Source organism: Python bivittatus, unplaced genomic scaffold (assembly GCF_059951505.1).
Source record: "Python bivittatus isolate LINGU-HERP-01145 unplaced genomic scaffold, Pbiv_v1 ctg000350_np1212, whole genome shotgun sequence".
NCBI lineage: Eukaryota > Metazoa > Chordata > Lepidosauria > Squamata > Pythonidae > Python > Python bivittatus.
The window spans coordinates 16602058-16626748 of record NW_028277074.1 but is presented as its reverse complement, the minus strand read 5'-3'; the positions used below and the strand labels follow the sequence as shown (position 1 = coordinate 16626748).

At 36.3% G+C, this 24691-nt stretch overlaps 1 long non-coding RNA gene across 1 annotated transcript in view; it reads right to left on the bottom strand.

Moving 5' to 3' along the window:
• Nucleotides 1–1511: 1511 nt before the first annotated feature.
• LOC148215126 (uncharacterized) overlaps nucleotides 1512–24691 on the bottom strand; it is a 75568-nt gene continuing 52388 nt past the window's right edge. The window contains exons 2-3 of the long non-coding RNA XR_015796724.1: nucleotides 2818–2939; nucleotides 1512–1839 (exon numbers count right to left, since the gene is read on the bottom strand). This is a non-coding gene — a long non-coding RNA (uncharacterized LOC148215126). The remainder of the gene's footprint in view (nucleotides 1840–2817; nucleotides 2940–24691) is intronic.

Sequence of the window (24691 nt, the reverse complement as noted above, 5' to 3'; positions counted from 1 at the left end):
TCTAAATGCAAGTTACCAGGATTATGTTGTTCTTTGGTTTTCTCCTTCCTCCCTAAGATAAAGTTAATCTAAGTAAGAAATCAATGCATATTGGCCCAGTGCACATTCCGATATGTGTGTGCATGTGTGTGTGTATTTTTGAATAAATGGCAATTAGATATGTGTGGAGGAAGTAAATACAACATAGACCAGACAGAGTGATCTTTTCAGCAATGTAGAATAGTGTGGAAGGGAAAGAATTCCTGACAGTGATGCTTGTGGATGAGCTATTATGAACACATCTCTGATCTCTGTCTCTGAAATATTATAGGGCATGAAAAATGGCTTTTCAGCTTGAGGTTTCACCATCAGACAATCAATTTCCCAAGTCTATGCTGATATCCATTGTGTTACATCTGGCAATATCTCTGCTTTTGTGAATCTAGAACTTGCAGAGAAAATAAATTAAATTGTATAATTACAATAGCACACTGTCTCCAAGCTGGACAAGTGAGTGTCTCCTGATTCCACCAGCAATACCTCCTTGCCCCAAATGCATGGGGAGGTTCTCCTCCCCAGTGCAATAGTTTGTAATTTTACCTAAAATTCCTCCATTTCCTCCCTTCCCTCACTGTCTATATACAGTACATTTGCAATACTGTTTGAAAAAAACACAACACTTTCTAAAATGCTGTTCTATCAGATTCACAGTAAGAGAAGATCAATTGTAAAAACCGCAAATGAATGTTCCTGAATGCAACAGCTAAATAGCCATGGTAATAAAACACTAATTCTGCATTGAAGGAGTCCTTTTGCATGATTACAATAGCACACCAACAACTTGCATTCAAAAGCTTCCTGAATGACTGCAGATTTGGTGAGATCATATTAAACGGGGAGGTCTGCAGATGCCTTTGATCATAAACCTGCATGCAAAGGCACTTCTGAGCAGTAGTAACAGAAGAAGCAACAGTAAATCAGTTGTAAACAATATATACACAGTCAACAGGACATAAAAGCTTTATGAACAAAATGCTATGCTTTTGGAGGGGAGGGGAAAGCCCTGGAAGGAGAGAAGAATGCAGAAGCTATGATCTGCTCTGGTTTCAGATGGAAAAAAAGTGTTAAAGCTGAGTACAGATACTGCAGTATAATGGTTGCAGTGAGAAATTCCTCCCACAGAAAACAGATCAGTTCCTTGGCTACAGGGATGTAATACAATTTCAATGATGTTGCAGGTTTCAAAGAAAAACATATTTTTGTCACTTGGGAAAATTCTCAGGATGACCTACAAAGTTGCTAGATCAGCTAAGAGCTGACCAGTTAGCAATCATAGTTGCAGACCACTTCCCAGGGGACTGTGGAAAATGTTTTAAACTATGGAGAAGCTCAGGATCAAATGGGAGGAGATTGCTACATATTTTGTTGGGTATATATCCTTAATGGATAAATGAAAGGCAGAAATGGAATACTCAAAATGAACAAAATTCTAGCCAATTCATTTTAATTCACTTTTAAGTCTTTATTTATTATATTTATATTATATTGATTTATTACAATGCACTTGCCTGGGCAGTAGGCAAATTATGTTGTCTATTCAAAGCTTTGTGCTCTCTCTGTACTTCTGGATCACTGGGAAAATCTTCCATTTTCCAATATCAGACACATTCAGAAGTAGGTAAGTATTGTTTCCTTTGCCATTAATATCAGCAGGAGTAAAGAAAGCACAAAAGAGTATTACTCTTCCACTTCTTTCGCACATGCTTCTTTCTTCAGGAAATACAAATTTGGTTCAACGGTCCTGCTTACATCTTCATGGGGATCTCTGGCTTGATCTCTCATTTCCTAATGAAAGGGTGCCTGGAAGAAACATCAGGATGTGATTAACTTGTGCCCTGTTGCTTCTGCTGATAGCTAGATGTTTCTGGTAAAGTAGAAGTTTGACCGAATCGTTTTAGTCAGATGTGGTCTTTCCTTCGTCCCTGTATCTTTGTAGATGCTTGATCCTGCTGACTTATTACACTACTTCCCAGGACAATAAATTATGTTTTGAGAAGTAGTGTTCTTGGTAGTTTATGTTTAATAAAATATGAATTCACTGTTCACTTGCCAGAAGAAATACCATAGGTTTACTTTTAAAAACATGTAAACATTCCATAAATGTCTATATGCACAATTTTTGAGTAATGCTGTAATCTGGAATCTATAGGAAAAGCACTCCTGCACTCTGTTTATTTACACATACACATCCATATCTCTTTCATATATGCTGGAACCCCAACCTTTTGACAAATATGAATCACTTGAAACTCCTATCCTTAGTCCTATATCCTACTGAATTCAGTAGAGTTACTTCTAAGTCAGAGTTAAGAAACCTGTCCTCAGGCTGGCTCAAATGCCAGTATTACCTGCCAGCATCCATAGCCTGTATGGTCAATGGTGAAAAATGCTGTGAATGTTGCTAATCTTTGCTAATATATAACCTTCACTTGGTGATGCCTAAACTATGCAGCTATTTCCTGACTTATTTTTTCAAATGCAATATAAGCAACTGGGGGGAAGGGGGGGGGTATAAAACTTGCCCAGCAAAAGCAGATCCTTGGGAGTGGTTTTGCCATGTCATATGCCTTTCTTGCTATTCCCCGCACACACTACAACTGATGAGGAAGAGAACTCTCCTATGTAAATATCCAGAATTATTCAGTTAAGCTTTGTTGATTGCTTTTATTTTGGAACCTCTTTTTAATTTCTTTTTCAGTATCTGACCTGAAACCACTTCAGGTCTCCCCATCTCTGTTCTGATTAAAGATGCATAGGTCCTGGATACAGGAGACTTACCTTCAGCAGTTTCTGGATTGTAATCCTGTACTCAGTCCTATTTCCTAATAGTTGTGAGTTCTGGAATTCTTAAAAGAACACAGGAGTACAACCAAAATGGATTTTGACTTGAATTTGTTTGGCTACAGAAAGAATATATGCATAATTAAAGACAAATAATATATTTAGAAGCTTAGGAGTGGAGTAAGTTACACTGTATATGATTCATTGCAAATGCCAAAAGCTTCTCTGATGAAGCATACTGTACCTGCAATTTTAATTCAAGAGCTCTGTCAAAAGTCCAACATTCCTTTGTGATTATCCATGGAAGCTGAACTCCTTGAAACAGATGTGCAGATGTAATTAGTCCAAACTAGGCCCCTGAATGCATGACTTGATCATTTCATCTCTTCATAGGAATAAGCAATGTGAGCCCTAAATTGTATCATACATAACTATGGAAAAGGTAGTTATCCCAAAGTATCACACAAACTTTTGTGATTAATTCTGGATTTTTCCAGTATTTATTTCCTAGCCTTTCTCATAACAAATACAAACAATATAAGGACTGTTAGCCATAATGGCTAATTTAAACCTTCCAAGTACAAAGGTAGTGAAGGATAAGATAATTTTCCTTTACTCCATGCCATTATTGTTCCTCCAAATTATTTTGTCCTAAATTTCTATTTAACTACAAGCATTCCTAATGGCACATAATCAATCAATCAATTTCTAAAATTAGTTCCAGAATTGGACAATGTGCCATTTGTCCTTGCTGTTTCTTTGTTCATTTCTGTATTTGTTTATTCATTCATTTGTAATTTTCTCAACCTCTGGGATAAATAGAAAATGGAATACTGATTGGTTCTATTTTGGAATTTTAAAAAAAGTAGATAATCCAGAATACCAGTTTTGTGAAGCAAATTTCAAGAAAAATTTAGAAGGATATCATGGTATGTAATACATACCTGATGTTGAAGACAAATAAACAATAGGGAAACCATGATAGCATCTTGGTCAGATACCACTGCAACAAAGGCCAAATGTTACATCTAGGCTGCTTATGCTAAACTATGCAGGTTATGATTTCTAATCTAGAGGCTACCGTACAAGCCAACATATCATTGCCTATATCCCACAAACTAAGAAGCACACACAATCTAACATTTAACTTATGCTTTAAGGACAACTTTTTCTTCCAGTTTTATTTAATTTTTATGACAGCTCACATATTCCGATTACCATGAATTATTGACTTAATCAGGCTTAGCAGAGTTCAGTCTCTAAGTCAAAGCCATCATGGATTGAGGTGTCTTATTTTACGGCACCTTGCATTGGGACATTTTTCTTTTTGATGTTTACTGTTATCCAGAAGTGACAAATAAATGGTTATATAATTAAACCAGTGGTGACTGATGTTTTTAGAGTATTCAATCTGAATATCTGTTCAAAAATTGTCTCTACCAAGAACAGTAAAACAGGTCTTTGTTATACACTTCAGAGTGTTGCCAGCAAGGATTACTGCTAAGTTTCCCTCTGTCCTACAACACACAAAAAAAGTTTAATAGTCCATGCTTTACCACTTTGGAGAATTACTGCTTGCAAAAAAAGGTATAGAGAGATTGCATTCTCTGATTCCTAACAGTGAACCTATCAAAAGATGACAATTACTTTTACAGAGCCAGGTCAATTTCAAAACTCGTTTTGGTAGCAGTAGGATATGCAAGCAGTTACAAAATGGATTGAGTAACTCCAGACACATTCCCTAATGCTGTTTAACTACTGTGCTAAAAAATACTATTTTAATTTAAAAATAAAATAAAATTAATTATATACCCTCCAAAGCAATGCACCAGCATTTAGAATCATATTTAGTTGCAATGATTGCTTTGCATCTGGCAAATGACCTACTGGACTGGTATAAAGCATTCTGGAGAACTAGTTTACTACTGATATATGGATGATTATACAATATAAAAAGCCCTACATACATTATAGTGATTAAAATATATTAAACATAAAAGAAGAGGGGAGAATAACTAATATTAAAAAAAGAATTCATATAGTATCAATTTAGTATCAATATGAGGTTAATTCAGTCCTTAAATCTGTTATTAAATCTAGACCAGTGTTTTTCAAACTTGGCAACTGTAAGATGTGTGGACTTCAACTCCCAGAATTCCCCAGCCGACATGCTGGCTAGGGAATTCTGAGAGTTGAAATCCACATATCTTATAGTTGCCAAGTTTGAAAAACACTGATCGGCCATTCACATCATAAATGTTTCCCTAGCAAATATTTGTGGAAGCATCCATTCAAGCTTTCAAGATTCTAGATGTGCCTTTCTTTAACATGCACAGTTCTGTTGATCATCAGAAATATTGTTATAGCTATTCTTCAATTTATGCCTGTGTTTCTCACACAATCACATTCCAGATCCCACAGCCTAGGCAAATACAAAGCTTAACATGTGAGAAAAATGAAAGGCCTGTAGCATTATAGGTGTGCTAAAGAACTTAGCCCCCTCTCTTGGGAGATAGATCAATTTCACAAGTGATGAATAAAATTATGGTATTGAAATTTTGAAAGAGAATGTTCCCTTTGTTGCTTTAAATAGTCATATGTAAAACATATAGTTGCAAAGGAGATAAAAATATAGTGCAGTTAAAATCAAAAACTGCAGATTTGGGGCAGATCACATGATAGAAATTAACTGCTTCTAAATTAGATTCAACTTTGTTCAAAGAGATTCCAGGTTGCACAAAATGCTTACAAGTGCTGAGCTTATACAGATAAACATCAGAAACATTAAAGATCTTAATTAGCATACAGAAAATTTTTTAAAAAACAATAACTTTAGCACAATGCTAAGCACAATCTAGATTTATCTGTGTCTGTTCAAGGAACTTTTTTAAAAAACAAGCCATTTTTATTTCTAGCAAAACAGAAATGTGTTTGGGCTAAAATACCTGTATATGTTAGCCACAATATGCATCAGACACACTGAATGATATGGATATAAATGAATGTGAATCCAGAATGTCTGCCTGACGTTTATCTGACATTCTGGCATATTGTGACGCCAAGTTCACCTTCTGCATGAAAGACAATTTCCCACTTAACAAATATACAATACATTGACTATTTTGAGACTCTATTTAAACAAATGTTACTTAGTTAATTCAACCAGAATTCCAATAAAATTTTAATGGAGAAGAAGAAGAATCTTGCCTCTCTTGATTGCTTCTGTAATACCAAATTCTGTCTGGTTGCATATCTCATGCTTAATAGATATTTTGAAAATCAAACAATTGAACTACAATTTTGCTTTGCTGTCTCTTTAAGCAGACTTCAACCTTGGGCTTCCATTTTACTAGTAAGAGGATGCCCAAGTCATCTTGGGAGGTGTATGGCTGAAGAATAAGTGTCCCAAGGCAAATATGGGAATGGATGACTTTATTTTTCTAATAACCAGTTCTTATGTTATTTCTTATTTTGGATAGAGATTTGTATGTCTATGTATGTATTATATTTCTTGTGCACTACATTTCCAGACTTATCTAAAATAGCATTTGCATGTTTAAATTTAATTTCCACAAGTATGCTACAGAGAGAAAGCCTTCCAAGGAAACATAATTCACTCTCTCTGTAACAAATGTTTTCTTTGGGATGAAATATACATTATGTCCTCATCAGGAAAGTTAGATTTTTTTTTCTGGAAATCAAGATTCTTGGCTTGAAATGTGATCACATGTTCTATTAAGGAGCAAGATTACATTTTGCTATTAGCCTCCCCTTCCATATCATTACATTTTAAAATTCTAATTGGCTACACATAGATACATCTGATGTCTCAGCAAACTGCTGCAATAATGGAACATACAGCTGGAAATTTGTAAGAAAATTAATGGCTAGCATGTGTTACCCAGCTAGATAATTAAGTAGATCTGCTGCATCTACATTGTGTGCAAGAGGGTTAAATGGTATTTGAATATATTCCATAGCTAGAGATGTTTCTGAAATGATTCTCATCTGGATTTCACCTTTGATTCTGTGGTTCTTCAACAAAATGGGCAGACCAGACATCAGTTTCAGAGGTGTATTGCCTTCCAGATGCATGAATTCAAGATGTGATAGGGGCTACTGAAATTCATAAAATCAACTGACTATTATTCTTTCCTTGATTATCAAGATGGAAATAAATGATACAGTCATTAGAAATCTGGTGCCACAGTTGTATCGCATTATAAGAAAAATAATAGCAACCTGGAGAGCATCAAAAGAAGTGCATTCAATATGGTGAAGGGACAGGAAACCTAGTGCTATGAGAAATGAATAAAATACCTAGGCATGTTTAGCCTGGAGAAACAGACCATTTAAGGGTATTCATGATAATACTCATCAATTATCTGAAAGGCTGTCACAAAGAAAAACAAGTAGAATTATTCCTTGCTGCTGGATGGGTGTGATTAGGAAAAATAAGTGGAAAAATGTGAGTGAAATGCAGAAGTACCATATAACTACAGTTATTATTTAGTCAAGAAAATAGTACATTAATGGTATTTAATGCCAGCAAAACTCCATCATAAAGATGGAGTCATGTCCCTATCATATTCATGAAAGTCTGACACATATGGGACTTACTGACATGAGTATTGGGATTGTGAACAAATGACAAGACTCAGGTCAGGATAATTTTTTTCATATATTTTATTTGATTACATTATAACATGCTAATTTATAGGGGTAATATATATTATAGGAGGCATATATATAGTGTATTGAACATATTAAAAGCAAAGGTAAATCCCAAATATTATTACATTCTATTATTTAAAATTAAAAACTCTGTTACTATATATAGTAACATATGTTATTTTATATATACATACATACATACATACATACATACATACATACATACAAATATATATATATATTTATCCACACTCAATTGTTACCAATTCTGCGGCGACTGCCTGGACGAGTCCCTGCAGTTTTCAAGGCAAGAAAACTGCCTCCTTCCTAGAGCAGAGCCCAGCTGGCAAGCACAGAAGGCGGGGTTTCCGTTGCTTCACGCCTTTTTCGGACGTGCACAGCTTCCATGTTACCTACAACTGCTCCCGTCTCCTGTGCAAGCGCCGCCAGAATTATATATATACTGTATGTATGTATGTATGTGTGTGTGTGTGTGTATGTGTGTGTGTGTGTGTGTGTGTGTGTGTGGGTTTACCTTTGCTTTTAATATCTATCTATGTGGTCACTAGGAGTCGACACCAACTTGATGGCACATAATTATCAATTATCATCATCTGATTTACTTATATATGATTATGCTTTTGGTTTATTTTGCTCAGGTTGTATACTGCCAAGAGTCCTTGGGGATTTGGGTACATTAAATAAAAGGAAAGGAAAGGAAAGGAAAGGTAAGGAAAGGAAAGGAAAGGAAAGGAAAGGAAAGGAAAGGAAAGGAAAGGAAAGGAAAGGAAAGGAAAGGAAAGGAAAGGAAAGGAAAGGAAAGGAAAGGAAAGGAAAGGAAAGTTAGTGGCAAGAAACTAGGGGGCTGGTTTCAGGAGCTACATTGAATTGCTCAGAAATTATTAAATGTGGTTTGATTAACATAAATGCTAAGGAACATTACATATTTTTTCATAAAGAAAACACCATGATAATCATTATGACGATTACATGAGTTTGGAAGAAGTATATTGTTAATTCTTTAGATAAATGTTTGGAAGAAGTATATTGTTAATTCTTTAGATAAATGTTATATCTGTTATAGCGTGTGGCTTTACTGAAAAAACTACTGCTGCACCAAAGATATAAAGATATGAACACAAACAACTTCCTGAGGACATTTTAAGTCTGTAAAACATTTTCCATATACAGTAAATGTTGTTTCTTGTATTCCTCTCTAGTAACAAACTCAGATGTCATTCTGAACAAGGATCCTTTGATCAAATTAATCCTTGGCCATTGGCACTGTCATGGATTGGCCTGCTTTTAGGCATATGAATGAACACATCATTGATAGAACAGACAACCGTTTCCCCTAGATGCCCTCAAATCTTCTCCCTAGAAGACTGATGGATTCTGGAACAGACGGTTGAATGCATGCAAGAGAAAAGAAAATGAAATCTTAGTACATTAATGGAAAACCTCTCAAGCAATGTTGGAAGGAACCAACTCTTGGCACTGAGTTATTTGTCTTTCATCTGTTATTCTTGATATTGTAGAAAAATTTTAGCAAAATCCATTGCAATGACATTCAAAGGTTTAGATTCCTTGTGGTTACGGAAACAGCATTTAGAATATACAATAAATCATAAAGGAAAAACAGCAAAATAAGAGAAAGGAAAGAATGTGGCATGGCGTCCGGGCCCAGTCCAGTTTATAAAATATAACATAATATCTTTATATAGATTTCATTAATGAAAGGGTACTAGGAGTTTTTAGGGCATAGGGTTGGCATAGTGAAGAATAACTGAAGAAATAAAGGCAACTGTTAGGACATTAAAAGAGATTATATCAAACTCATAAGAAGATAAGATTACTTCATATGATATAAAAGTAATTGCATACAGACAACTGATATCCTTAGCCTGGAATAAACTCTATTTAACAATAGTCCTGAATATACTGTATGTGTGTACACATACACACACATACATATATGATTACACCATAAGATCACAACCAGGATGCAATGAAAAACAAGTACCAAATTATGCAACAAGTAAAAAATAGGAATAGAGAGTACTGAAAACAAGCACCCAATGTGTTGATTGACTGGTAAGAGAAAAGAGTGATAGAAATAAAGCAAACTTTGGTGTAGGTGGTTACCAGGCTGATAAAAGGTATACCTAAGAAATGGGCAGAATTTGGCCAAAAATTGGTTCAGTTATATTTTAGTAAATCAACAATAATGATTTCAAATGTGTGAGTTCCAGCAAGTGGATAGTCAGTGGTTATTTTAAAAAGTACTTATTTACTATAATCATACCATAATGCCAATTTATTTAACCTACCAAAAGCAGTACCATGTGCTACTGCAGAGAATTTAATTATAATCTGAAAAACATGGTCCATTTTTTTCTCAACTTCTCATTCATAGTGCCATATACCAATGTTGCAAAGCAAAATGTAATTTAGAAGAGCAGGGATATAGATTAATAAGTTTGCATTTCTTTTGTCATGCTTACTGAGATAAGGAAATACATATAACTGAAGGAAGGAAAGTTCGAGTTTCTAGCATGAATGTGTATATCCAGCTATTCTGGAATGAAAACTACTACCATTTTACTGAGTTTCCATGGAAAATAGCATGCTTCTACTTCTGCACTTTTTTCATGTGAATGTTACATTCTGGTGATTTGTTTTATAAATTAAAAAGTATTGCAGCCAGGTATAATAAAGGTCTTTAGAGTGAATAGCTCATCTCATTCCACTCAGATGTTGGAATAAGAACAAAGCAACATTCATGCTTTAGTTATGCAGTATATGTTCAGTATCTATTGCAGTCAGACTGAATTAGATTCAGTAGATGAATGAAAAGATTTGCTCTTGTCTCAGGAAGATGGCTCCTGTGTGTGTGTGTGTCATAATCGGATATAAAGAAGGTTGGTAACTGTTCTTCTATTAAAAAAGAAGAAGAAGAAGAAAAACCCATCCCCCCAAAAAAAACTAGATGTCAGGAAAGAAAATAGCTAAATAAGTAGCTTTCTAGATTTTTTTCCCCTTTATCTCTTTTTCTCAGTATTGTACCCATTATGCCTCAGCCTAGAGTGTGACTTTGTATAACCAAAAATAGGTTTATTACTTTAGTGACAACTAAATTGTAATTTCTTAATATGTTGTTTTTATCTATTCATCAGTCTGGTTCAATCAAGGTATCTTCAAGTCACTTAGACACAATAAAAATTATTTTATCAGTTTGCTGATTGATCTCATTCCATTCAATTTGTTGAAAAAATCCTGTTGTGTATGTCAGGTTAAGTTCATCCTCAGTTCCAAAGTCTTTAAATACAGATGGACAACTTTTTGTACCATAGAGTCCGTACCTGACCACGATTGCTGAAGTACAACAGCAGATATTACTGAGATTATATATGAAGCCTGTAGTTTAAGTTCCAAAACAGAAAACATCATACAAAGAAAAAACAAGAAATATCCATACTCATGTTCATGCCCCAACTATGCTCACAGGTGTGATGTGGCTCCAGAAAGAGTGAATTTCAAATTTTTAAGTGTGTTCCTTGTTTGCCAAAGGTTGCCTTCTCTTGATTTAAGTTAATATATCAAAATCCAAATTGAACAAGCTATCACAAAATGTCTAAAAATTAGGGAATAAGATTGCTAACCAATCTGTACATTTCACAAACCAAGGTAGAATAATTCTGGACTATCTATGACACCAGATCAAAGATAAGCCGTATCCTGAATGTCTTCCCTACACACACATACACAGACAGAATTAGGGATGATCTGCAAGACCAGGTGTCCTCAACACCAGTGCAGGCCACTAACTGTTTCTTGAGGATTCTTGTTCTACCCACCACCATCCCACTAGAATGAAATTTCCTCCAGTCTTTTCCTGCTATGAATCAAAATCAGTGTTTTCTGATTTATGTCAGCACAGGTAGTGCTGGCTGGTTTGTCTGTTGAGCTTCATTTTATTGTAGGCAAATGTATCCATTCCAACTGGCTACTGTGTACTGTGGCAGGAATGGCCCCTTCTCTCTGGTCACTAGTGATTGTTGGCCCCCAGGGTCGTTTTGTGCTAGGCTGCCTGCTCCCTTCTCAAGTGACTTCAACTAATGATCTTTCTTTCTTTCTTTCTTTCTTTCTTTCTTTCTTTCTTTCTTTCTTTCTTTCTTTCTTTCTTTCTTTCTTTCTTTCTTTCTTTTCCTGGAGCTTTGTTTTAATGTCGCTGGTGAAATGCTAGACTTTTTGTCCCCTTTTTTTTTAACTGGGTAAAATTTATAAGAGCCCAAGTGTCAGGAAGATTTTTTTTTTTTTAATCAATTAAATTAACAAAGAAACAAAGTTCCTCTTTCTAGCCCAAGTGACAGGAAGAATGGTAAGATGTGGTGGTGGCGGGGTCCTTTCCTTTACTGGTTCACCAAATGAGAATAAGTCAAGTACTTGAAGACCAAATGTGAATAAGTCAAGTACTTCAGGACTCAGAGAAGACTGCTTGTAAAAAAACATCTATCAGTGGAAACCTCATCGTCAAATACCCACCCAAGAAAAGAAAGCAGTTGCTTTCCTGACACAGGTGAGAAAGGAAAAAAAGCAGGCATATCCACCAACTGAAAGCTATGATAGGCATGTTCCAGAGAATACCAATTCATCACTGTGGCCAAAGTAGAGGAAGGGGTTGAAATCCAGAAAGAAATTCCTTAAGCTGACTTCATTTCCAGCTGTTTTATGCATGAGAGTTGAGCAGTATAACTAGTCTGAGATGGGTGGCTGTATAAATTGAATAAATAAATAAATAAATAACTGCCATGTAGATAATAACAGATTTCTCTGTGTTTACATTATTTTGATGTCTGTACATTGCCTCTAATAATCCTGGGAAAATGTGCCAGGATATAGAGGTTCTCTGGGTCTATTTTGATTGTGATTGGTATTCAACAAATGTTTACTGGTGTTCAACATTAAGTCTAATGTTCCTTTTATATTCTTTCATTCTGAATGTTATGAAACATTCAGTTTCCCCAGTGTAACTTCCCCACTTTGGAAATTTCTTTTATATATTCCTTTGGTTATTAATTTGAGGATTTTATTCTTATTAGAGGGCAGCAATTTTTTCTCTTATCCACCATACCAAATTTTTCTCCTTTACTTTTTTTTTTTTTTGATCCAGTCCTTTTCTCATTCTGTCAGACACACATTAGATACACGGAATGCTTGCTGATTGTTCATAATCCTTCTTTGGTTGTTCAGATTTGTTGTTCTATTGTATATTTTATAATGTTTCATTGCTTATGATATTATACAGGCACTGAATTTCTTTTGGTATGTTACTGAATCACTTATTTTGCCTGCATCCTTCATTAAGTATCCAAGAATAGCACACTATTGTTGTTCTCAACTTCCATAGTGACTTTTATGTTCTTCTGTTGTTCTTTTATATGGTCTATTTTATTAGACCATAAATTAAATCAGTTCCTCTTTTTTCATACTGCTAGCCCATAAAAATATTATCAACATATCTGAGCCAACACCGTGTTGTGGGTGGCTGAATTCTAAAGTTGCCTGTTCAAAGTCTTCCATAAAGAAGTTGGCAACAATGATGACCCCCGCCCCCAGTAGCTTATTCCAGGTTTCTGTTCATAATAATCTCAATGCTGATTACAGTCTGAATGGCCTCTGCGTTTTACCTTATTGTTTCATGTTCATATTATTTCTAAAATGTAATTGTTAATATTCTTACAACTAATGCTAAGAATCTAAGTTTAGTCTTCTTAAGCAGTGAAGAAGAAAATTCAGTAGTAGACCCCTTGACTCCAATGGGATTTAAACAGCCTGGCTTAGTAGGATAGCAGTCAATCTTGCCACTATAAAATATGTTTAAAATGCAGCTGGTTAGGGTAGAATTACCCTATACTACATTTGAATTGAAGGAAATGTTATATCAATGAGAGTCCAATTTCACAATGTATTTTAAATACGTCTCACTTCACAGCCTATTAGATACACTTGCATTCAAACACACACAATGTGATGTGTGTGAAAAGTCAATCTAATAAATCTACTTAGAGATGATTAAATTTGACACCCCCAAGAAAGCATTAGTGAACTTCTGAATCTTGAAGACTCTGAATTGTAAAGTAATAAAGTAATTAGATTTATTTTCCAGATACCTTATATCACTATTCTTTACATTTAATGATCTAGACTCTGTTCTAGCAGGTTGAATTTAATAGAAATATTGTTTAAATAAAGTTTGGAAAATGGAGGAAACTCCATAGACTACTGTAATTTTAAGGTGCCCAGGACTTTTTCAGAGGTTCTACTTTGTTTTCTTCAAGAGCAGAAGTCTGAAGTTTTATTTACAGAGGTAATGTATATAAGTCTTTGCTTTAATTGTGTATGAGCGTCAGTCAATAAACATTAAGCCCCAGGATAATTTCACAGATAAATGAGAATTGCTACAGAACAAATAACACCAACAACAGAATTGGTCTTGTGGTTTAGAGTTGTTTTTCATGAGTCTTTTTGTTATGAAGTGTGGATATCAGATCACAGTATATGCCTGTGTGTTACATATTAGATGCCTAAGACATCAGTTGTACAGGATGTGCTGAGTTCTTTATCTTTATAAGATATGGATATGGGGCATCAACTGCATTTTAAAGTTGAATTTTTGAAGAAGATTCTTTTTTTTTTTTGAAGAATTCATGAACAGTGGCATCTGATGTATCTCTGGCAAGATGGCGGCACCTCGTTTGACTGCGGCTGCATTGGCTCTCAATATTTTGGTGACTGAGCAGCCAAGTTGTGTAGTTACATTAATATATGACCAGCAACAAATACTGGAAGTACAGATGTACAATGGGCATCCTGCTGTTATGGGGAGACTACGGTGCCTTGGCTTGCTGGGTCGGCAAGGTTTTAAGCCCCATGGGACTATGGGGTGTCTTGCTGGCATTGGTTACTCTTCGAGGAGATGGAGGAGACAGAGGAGGAGACGGAGGCAGAGGAGACGGTGTGATAGAAAGCAAAGGCGGGGGAGTCAATGAAGACTAACTGCGAGGCTGAAGGCTAGTCCACATAGAGTGCCGCTTCCATCTATTTTGTTTACTAATGTCCATTCTCTGGAGAACCAAATGGATTACTTGAAGTTGGATTTTGCAACAAGGCATGAGGTGAGAGACTATTGCATTATACTGCTGACGGAGATGTGGCTAAAGTCATCTGTTCCTGAGAAGACTGTTGGCGTGGAGAGGTTAACAATGTTCTGACTGGATAAGAGCTTTGCTCCTGGTGGAAAAACTTGAGGTGGTGGCGTATGCATCTATGTTAATAACAGATGGTCCACCAACTCAAAGGTGGTTTCTACTTATTGTTCATCTGATGGGGAGTTGTTGACTATCAGATGTAGACCCTTTTACTTGCCTAGAGAATTCATTATCGTTATTATAGCTGTGTATACTGTATACCCACCTCTGCAAATACAAAGGAGATCCTGGATGTCCTTTATCACACCATCAGTGACTTGCAAATTATCCACCTGGAGGTGTGCTTATTGTACTTGGAGACTTTAATCAGGCTAATTTGAAAACAGTCCTCCCTCATTTTCATCAATATGTGGATTTTGCAGCCAGGAGTAGAAACACATTGGATTTAGCCTTTTCTAACATCAAGAGTGCATTTAAGGCTTATCCTCACCCCAGTCTTGGTTCCTCGGACCATCTTACTGTAATGCTAATTCCAGCATATAGGCCTTTGTTAACGAGAGAAAAACCAATTGTGAAGCAGGTGAGAGTTTGGCCTGGGAGAGGAATAGAAGCACTATGAGGTTGTTTTGAGTGCACAGACTGGGACATGTTTAGGGAAGCTGCAACGAATAATCAACATATGAACATGGAGGAATATGTTTCATCTGTAATTACATATATCCAGAAGTGTATGGAAGATGTCAGTGTTACTAAGAATATCATTTTATGGGTGAATCAGAAAGCTTGGATGACGCATGAAGTACATGTGAAGGTAAAAGCGAGAAATGCTGCTTTTAAGTCTGGCGATATGGGGGCTCTTAGAACAGCCAGAGTGGATCTATAAGAACAGCAAAGCGGGCTTATGGTCAGAAAGCTCAGAAACATTTTCATGATCCTACAAATACCAGGCGTATGTGGCAGGGTATCCAGACTATTACAGATTATAAGGCTACCCCGACTTCATGTGAGGAGAATATAGATTTTCTTAATGAATTAAATAGGTTCTTTGGTATGTTTGAAGCACTTAACAATACTCCTGCTAGGAAGGCTGTATCTCAGCCTGATGAACAGGCACCTGCCTTTGATATAACTGATGTTCAGAGAACCCTGAGAGAACCCTCAGAGAACCCTGAGAGAACCCTGAGAAAAATTAATATTCAGAAAGCAGCGGGCCCAGATAATATTCCAGGATGGGTATTGAGGGACTGTGCTGAGCAGCTGGCTAGTGTTTTTACAGATATATTTAATATGTCTTTGCACCAAGCCGTGGTCCCGATAGGCTTTAAGACTGTAAGTATTATACCTGTACCTAAAAAATCTACAATCACAGGTCTAAATGATTATTGCCTGATAGCACTTACTCCTATTGTGATGAAATGTTTTGAGAGGCTGATGAAGGACTATATTGTTTCCAGACTCCCTCCTTGGTTTGATCCACTTCAGTTTGCTTTTCAGCGGAATCACTCTGTGAAGGATGCAACCTGCTGTGTTCTTCACATGAGTCTGGTACATCTTGAGGAGAAGAACAGTTATGTGCGATTGCTGTTTGTAGATTTCAGCTCAGCATTCAATACAGTTGTTCCCCAGCATTTGGTGGACAAATTCTTGGCTTCAGTACTCCTGTATGTAATTGGTTACTCAGCTTCCTTACTGAGAGGTCTCAGGCAGTGTGAGTGGGAAATAATATCTCTAGCTATATCTCTCTGAGTGATGGCTCCCCACAGGGCTGTGTTTTGAGCCCATTGTTGTTTACCCTGATGACCCATGACTGTTGTGCTATGTTTACCACCAATTCCATTGTGAAATATGCAGATTATACAAGAGTAGTGGGTCTTATCAGGGATGACAATGAGTGGGCTTATCGGGAGGAAGTGAAGGGCTTGGTGGAGTGGTGTTATAAAAACAGCCTGGTTCTAAATGTAGAAAAAACTAAGGAGATTATTATAGATTTTAGGAAGAACTGGTGTAGTCACACTCCACTTTTCATAAATGACATAACTGTGGAGTCAGTCAGCAGTGTTAGATTTCTAGCAGCTAACAAACAGTCTGACCTGGTCCCTTAACACCTCATTCCTGGTAAAAGGAGCACAGCAACTATTGCATTTTCTGTGGTGGATGAGGAAAGTACTTCTTCCTTCTCCCATTCTCCTTACTTTCTATAGAGGCACTATATAGAGCGTACTTACAAATTGTATTTCCATCTGGTTTGGGGGCTATAGTGTCTCAGATAGAAAGTCTGTGGAGAGGGTAGTAAGGGCAGCAGAAAAGATAACTGGGATCTCTTTGACTCCCATCCAAGACCTAGCATATCTGCACTGCCTGTCTAGAACTCGAAAGATCATCAGTGATGCCTCCCATCCTCATCATGGCCTGTTTTCTTTGTTACCCTCTGTAACGCTTTGTTACAGAGGTTCCGCTGTATTCGATGTAGGACAGTCAGGCTGAGTAATAGTTTTGTTTCCCAGGCTATTAGACTTCTGAATGCTTGTTAAATGTCTTTCTGTTTTTATAGAATGCAAAATGTAATCTGCTGCCAGATGGTAAAAATGTACATTGTATAGTTACCATGATATTTTAAATTGTATTTAGTCAGGTCTAATTGTGAGTCAATTATGATGGAATTTCATTTTATTATGCACTTGGTGTATAGTGTATAGTGAACTGACAATAAAGTATTCTATTCTATTCTATTCTATTCTATTCTATTCTATTCTGTTCTGTTCTGTTCTGTTCTGTTCTGTTCTGTTCTGTTCTGTTCTATTATCTCCAAATGTAGTATCTTACAAGCTTATATATTCCATGAGCTTCTTATGGGGCTGTTGTCTTATGAATTAACCTGTTGAACACATAGCTCCAACAGTCTATATTGTAGATTGCCACCTTCCTGCCAGAATTACTTTGAACTAGATAAGACTTTGGAAGAAGAAGCCATAATATTATAACTTTCAAAATCAAATGAATGGCTATAGGCCATAATGTTTACCATCACCTAGAAAATATTCCATGGACATAGTTAGAATCAAGTTAATAATTGTCTCCAGACTTATTCTTTCACCTCAGTAGGCAGCAGTGCACTCAGTGATAAGAAATATTGAGAAAACCAAAAATTTAGCATGAGTCATCACGTTCTTGGGCCTAGCTCACAACAAGAAAAATCAAATACCCATAATGCATTGTATTAGAGCCTTGATGATGTTCAAGGAAGACAGTGAGTCACCAGGGTCAGTTATATAGCTGCTCAGTTTGGCCTAACTGTTGCTGAAGCAAATCCACATTCTTATAGACTCTCTCTTAATATTTTGCTGGCTCCTTCTTTCATATAGAAAGATTTATTCTCTTAGCTCATAGGAAGCTCTCTGATCACCCAGACAACACCATCTAAACCAAACCACAGAAGTGAAGGTAATGCACACAGTCATATAACCAGATAATATGACTTCCTGAATGTGATATTTCCAGTTTACTAAACACAAGAGACCAGGAGAGAGGATATGGGGCGCTGATTTAAGTGACACACGCCTCCTTGCTATTGTGCTAGATTTCCTATGAATTTTGCAGTGTGCTTAAAAAGTACTGTGAGAGCCCAGAGTTGTGCTCTAAGATGGGCAGCTACACAAAACTTTTAAATACATACATACTCTTGATTTTATACTCTATATGTGCTGCAATATATCCCTCTTTTTTATTTTTCAATGCGTTTGCTGTTTTGTATGTTTAAGTTGTGTTTTATTTTGCATACGTATATAGTCTGTAATATGATTTAGGCTGTGATTTAACCTTAGCAGATATTCATTTTTATGTAGTTTCCAAAAGCAGTCTGGTTTGAAACACACTTCATTCTTCCTTCAAAATAAGTAAATTAACACCACCAAGTCAGCTTGAAATTAAAAAAAAAAAAAAATAGAATGATACAATCAGAAGAGATGTCCAGGGTTATCTAGTCGAACCTCTGCAAAGGCAGGTTTTGCTAAATTGTTTGAGGTGGCCATCCAGACTCTGAAGATCTTCAGTGAAGAAGGACATACTACTTCCTGAAGCAATCTATTCAGCTGGTTAACAACTCTTATCCTCAGGAAATTGCTCCTAATATCTAACCCGAATCTACTTTCCTGTAGTTTAATCCATTGATTCTGGTCCTGCACTAAATAGAAACAAGTGACAAGTGCACTCTCTCCTGTATATCACAACACTTTAAATATATAAAGTCTGCTATCATATTTTCCCTCAGGCTTCTCTTCTGTGGGCTAAACACGTCCTTAATTTTATCCTTCTTAGGACTTTGTTTCTAGTATCCTTACCATCTGGCTAGTCCACTTCTGGACTTTCTTCTTTTTGTCAATGTCCTTTTTAGACAGTAATGACCAGAATTCTATACAATATTCCAAGTGAGATCTGACCAAGACTGAGTAGAAAGGGACAATTATTTCCCATGATCTGGACTCTATGCTGTGGTTAATACTGTACATCCCCAAATACTATTAGTCTTTTTTAGTACTTGCATCACATAGTTGGCTCATATTCAACTTTTGATCTAAAGAAATCTAAAATCCTTTTCACATGTACTACTGCCAAAGCAGGTATAGCATACTGAGAAAGTTATGCTGCATGAATTTGTCAAGTTTGCACAGTTAGTGGCTATTCATGTATTGTAAAAAAAAAAATGCTTAATTTTGTTCATTCTGAATTTTCAGTTGATCCACTTAATAGATCCTTTTCTAGCATTCCTGACTGCTTTAGACTTAACCTTGTTGCACTGATCCTGCTGATAGCTGCAGGGATACAGAGATCTTCTCTTCAATGGATTGTTTGCAAAGGAACAGGGGTTAAAACCTCTCTCTTCCAGTCAAGACTCATTTTTACATTCTCCTAACTATGTCATAAAAATGCCTGATTAACTCAGTTGTAGGTCATAGGTCATGTTTCATGACATTGCCTTTGCCTCATCATCGCCAACCCACATATTAGGCAGCATGAATTTGAATGTGGCTGTTCCATCTAGAAATATTGTTTTTCCTGTTCCCCAGAACGAAACATGCTGTACAAATTATCCATGATGTCCCAAGGATAAAAATGTTCCAGTCAGGGTCTGACTTCTGCATAGCTCCTACTGGCTACTTGAGCCTCCTGCAGGCATGCTTCCTCCTCTCTGGTCCCAGGGTATTGCTTTCTTTCAAACCAGGCTGTCCCCCTTATTCAAGAGCCATCTCTCCACTCTTCTTTTTCTTCCACCAGGAGTACGATGACATACCTTAGTGTTACTTCAAGGATTAGAGGAATGCACATTCACGAAGCCACAAGGAAGATATTTCAGTGATGCCAATTACAGCTGGATTGAGTAAGAGGGTGTGGGGATGTGTCTCTTTCATTCAAGGGTGTGGATATATTTATTATGTAATTAATGCTTGCTAGAACAGCCAAGAATCTATCCAGCAAAGGTCCATTACAAGTCTTTCAGTTCACCTATGAGTTATTTTATATCTGTATTAACCAGATGTTATATGTGTCAATAGAGTTGAGACAAGAGCATACCACAGTTTAGGTACCGCCTAATGTTGCTTCACTTGAGTTCTCATTGGAAAGCAATGCTAAAAATATGTTCTGGGTAGTACATCCATCTGCACTTCCTTGAGCCAAAAACCAGAACTGAAGTGAAGCAATGGCATGCTTGAAGATTAGCTAAATCTAACAGATGCAATTTATTAAGTCCTCCTTGTCACAAGCTTGAACTTGCACGTGTATGGAGCAATTCATGACAACAAGCCAAGAACATGATGAACTGGCCCATGAATACCAAACATTGAATTTTTAACATGATGTCCTATTATTAACCCTAATTTGTGGACATGACCATGACCGCTTTCAATCATTCATTGATTAGAATGCAAAGGGGAGATGCTACTTAATACAAAAGGAAATATACTTGTCAACAAATGAAAAAGCTAGAGCAAGAGAGTTAAAAATTCCTATATAATGAGTTCATGTCACTTTTTGCTATTTGATTTTGTTTGATTGTGGCATTTCCTACAATGCTCAATTCATTGTACATGTTTTCTTTTGGATCCTATTACGACAATTTTTCACACCATTTTATTTTATATTTTAATTTTACAATTCCTCAGAATAGGATTTATGGATTCTCTTTTTATCCTCAGAACAGCACTTTGGAGTAAGATACATTAAGGCACAATTGTTAACATGTTATCTAAAGCATTATAACATAATATTGTAATCCCTTTAGTAGAAACAGCTAAACAAACACTGACTTTTCTAAGATATTATCTTTTCTATAATATCCAGTATTATAGCCAATGAATGAACCTTAATTTGGTCTTGTTCACCATAATAGCTTTCCCTATTATTTAATTTTATGTCATTTTTAGGTGTTTGTTGCAATGTTCTCAATATCAATATTTTATTTTTCTTTTTTATATTACTACTAGCACAACTATGAAGCACTAGGTATTTATCAATAATGAGGTAAGTGCTATAGACACTAAAAACTGAAAGACCTCCAAGCTAAGCCCAGTTTGGGGTATTGTTGGAGAGGGTAAACTCATATTCACTGACCCTGGCTGGCTATCATGACTCTGCAACATGTACCCATCATCCATGGATTGATGGGAATGGTTAAAAAAGCACAAGCTGTGCACATGTAAATTCCCTTCTTAATTGGACTTCTGTATCATCAGAATTCACAGTTAGTAGAAGTCTAAAGAAGTACAATAGACTTCTGACAGATGCTTCCCCATTTCTTGAATGTGTGTAGATGGTGGGGCCTGGCCAGTATCCCTTTATTTTTCCATAGGATTCCAATTCAGATCAGAAGTGGGTGACCAACAAGACACTTCAACAGCTGATTATTATTTATTTCATTTTCATCTTATCATTCATCTACAAATCTTGTGGATGTTTATCTATGTAATCTTTACATAGGTGTGTTTTACAGGATTAGACCAGTATAAAATTTACAACAGTTTAAATAGCAACAGTTTGTTTAATTAGAACTGCAAAATGCAAAACAAGAGAAGAAAAAAAAAATACAGCGTGGACTATAAAGTACATGACTGTAAATGAACCCAAACAGTACAAACCAATAGTCATTCTTTCCCAAAGATATTTAGTTTTTGCTTTGATAGCTGGTCCAGATGCCTCCCATTTTTATAAAATATTGAAATATGGATAATAATAATTAAATCTAATTATTTCCTTATAACTTCCCATCATAATCTATGACTGTAAGCAATTTGTTCATAAATCACAAGTACAGTAACATCGGGTCTTTAATCCTGAGTAACTAACGCCATTAATTTAATCCACTGAGTAACTAATGCCATTAATGTATCTTTGCAGTCTTTTAACAATAAAAATGGCATGGAGAATACATTTCTATTATGTCAATGAAGTATCTACATACTTGCAAAGAATATGAATGCCCAAAATATTAAACTTGTGTCAAAGTCAGAATTAATTAATATGTGTGATGACTTCGTCCCAGAATCCAACAATTTTGAACGTTGCAAAAGCACATGTTTTAATGAAGTGTTACTCTATGATATCTCCAATAACCTGATGATTTATTCATTTTACTATACAAGCACAGTATATTTCATGGTTATCAGAACTCAGTGTCTCAATTATATTTCCTCTGTGTGTTGCTTCTCAGAGCTTACAGTATATACGCACCTCAGGTTCTAGTTTTCTACAGACAGAAGTTTTCATTCACACTTCTCCTAACTCCACAAGCTAGACAACTGAGTAAGATGAACACAGGGTTACATGGCTATCCTTATCCACCTTCTAATCCTCTCAGAGTAGAAATGTGTTCCTGCTGTTTATGCTTGGAGATATGGAAAAGAGCTGTATGTACAATGATGTACATGTTTAGGGAGACTTTGGCATCACTGAGTAGTTCTATACATGTACATGAATAAAAAGGAAGAAACTTTCCACAGCCTATCCAAATTCACAAAAATTACATATTTCTGCCACAGAGGAAGGTAGTAAAAATGTCTATGCAGGCCCAGTTCCATAACCCCTCATGTATAGGTGAGTCAGGGAATAATGTTCTACTTCAGAATTTGTTCTTGCTATGGAAAATCATACTGAGTTTTATGTCAGATACTTGGATCCTTCAATAGGAATGAACCCTTCAAAAATTAGTCTTATAGATTGCACATATCTATGAAGTGCTATTAGACAAATCTGAGGAGGGGCTTTTTTTTTAACTAATTGGAAGGATAGATTAGCTTTTAGTACTCAAACAGTACTACTAAACAATAGACTGGGAATAACATTGTCCCCTGAGTAGCTGTAAATATTAAAGGGGCAAAGTTACTGTTAGGACACAAAATGCCCTCCCACCACACATATCCACATATCACACCACATCTCTGTTTCGCACCTCATTTCATTGAGGCAACTGAAGGCAGAAAACAGCACTCTAATCCTTTCTAGGAACAAGGCGATCTAAAAGTTACTGCTGCCCTCCATTTCTTACCTGAAGGGACAGCAGCCACCACCATTTTAGTTGCCACTAGTCTGCCAAAAATCAGTGGCACCTCCATCCCAGCACTAAGTGCCACTGGACAGCTGATCATTGGTGCTGCTGCTGCCCCCTTGCCAACTCTCTAAACAGTACACCCATCTGTCTCCTCCAGGTCTTGGTTTATTACCATTTGTGGCCACTCTGGAAGCCATCCTGAGGGCTCTGGACATTATCATCTCCCACAGTTGTCATGAAGCTCTGACATCAGCATGCAGTTCAGAGGGGATCCAGGGAACCTTCTGACTTTCCTTGATCCTCCACAACATTCCCATGCCATTTGCAAAATTCCTTGCCACCAAACTCCCGTGATCCATCATTAACTTTCACTCAGCCTCAGCACATTACATCTGTGCCTGATTACTGGAAGAGCGTCATAATTGGTTTTCTATACAAAGATATAGTTAGCAAGAGTGATTGCAAAGACCACACGGGGATTTGTTTGATAAGTCTGCTCAGGAAGGTGTTTCACAGACTTCTGATTGGAATGATACAAGAAGTGGGTATGAGGAAAATATGGAAGTGCAGTATAGCTTTATTACGGGCAGTGGGTATGCAGATATTTACTATTCAGCAGGCAATTGAGAAAGGTGGGAATGTGATTAAACATAATTAATTTCTCATCCTATTCCTATTCCATCTAAAATGTAAACATTATCCATGCAATATTCAACACTTGCAAAAGAATGGAGAAGATTTCTTTAAAAAGAAATAGCATTTTGCCCAACAACAGTTGCCTTTGCCCTTTCTGGAGAAAAAAAGCTTGAGTATGGTCTGTCCTGCATAATCTGTGTACTCCTCTTCCTCCCAATATAGCAAGCTACGTCTTCTCCTTAGAGCATGAAATTAGCTGGTTGTTGGTTCTGGAACTGAATAGGCAAATCATAGTTGTATTTCCTGCTTTATTTTTTTACGGGGCACTGAACTTTGGGCAGTTCACCTATAAAGTTTTCCAGAGCAGTTATGTTATATTGGTTAACTAGGATCTTGGTCTTAATTTTGTGGATAGTCTGGGTAATTGTAAGATTTGGACAACTCTAAATAGGTTGCAGGACTTAGTTGGCTCCAAATTTACATTACATTTTACATTACTATAGTATATAACTCATAAATGCATCTTCCTGATAAACTCTGATGATAAGTTGAAAGCCATCTCAACATAGTTAGAAAAATGATGATAAATGAAGATTTGCTTTGAGATGGTAAGATACTTTAAGCCCAGGGTGGAATTCCCCAAAAACCCTAGTCAGGCAAATAGTATTACAAATGATATTTCATTGCAGTACGTCATTGGGGATTACGGATAATGAAGTCCAACGTATCGAGACCACCAGCATGAAGAATACTGGTACATGCATACTTTGCGTACTGTTCTTCACTTATGAGCTATACTTAGTTTTCATAT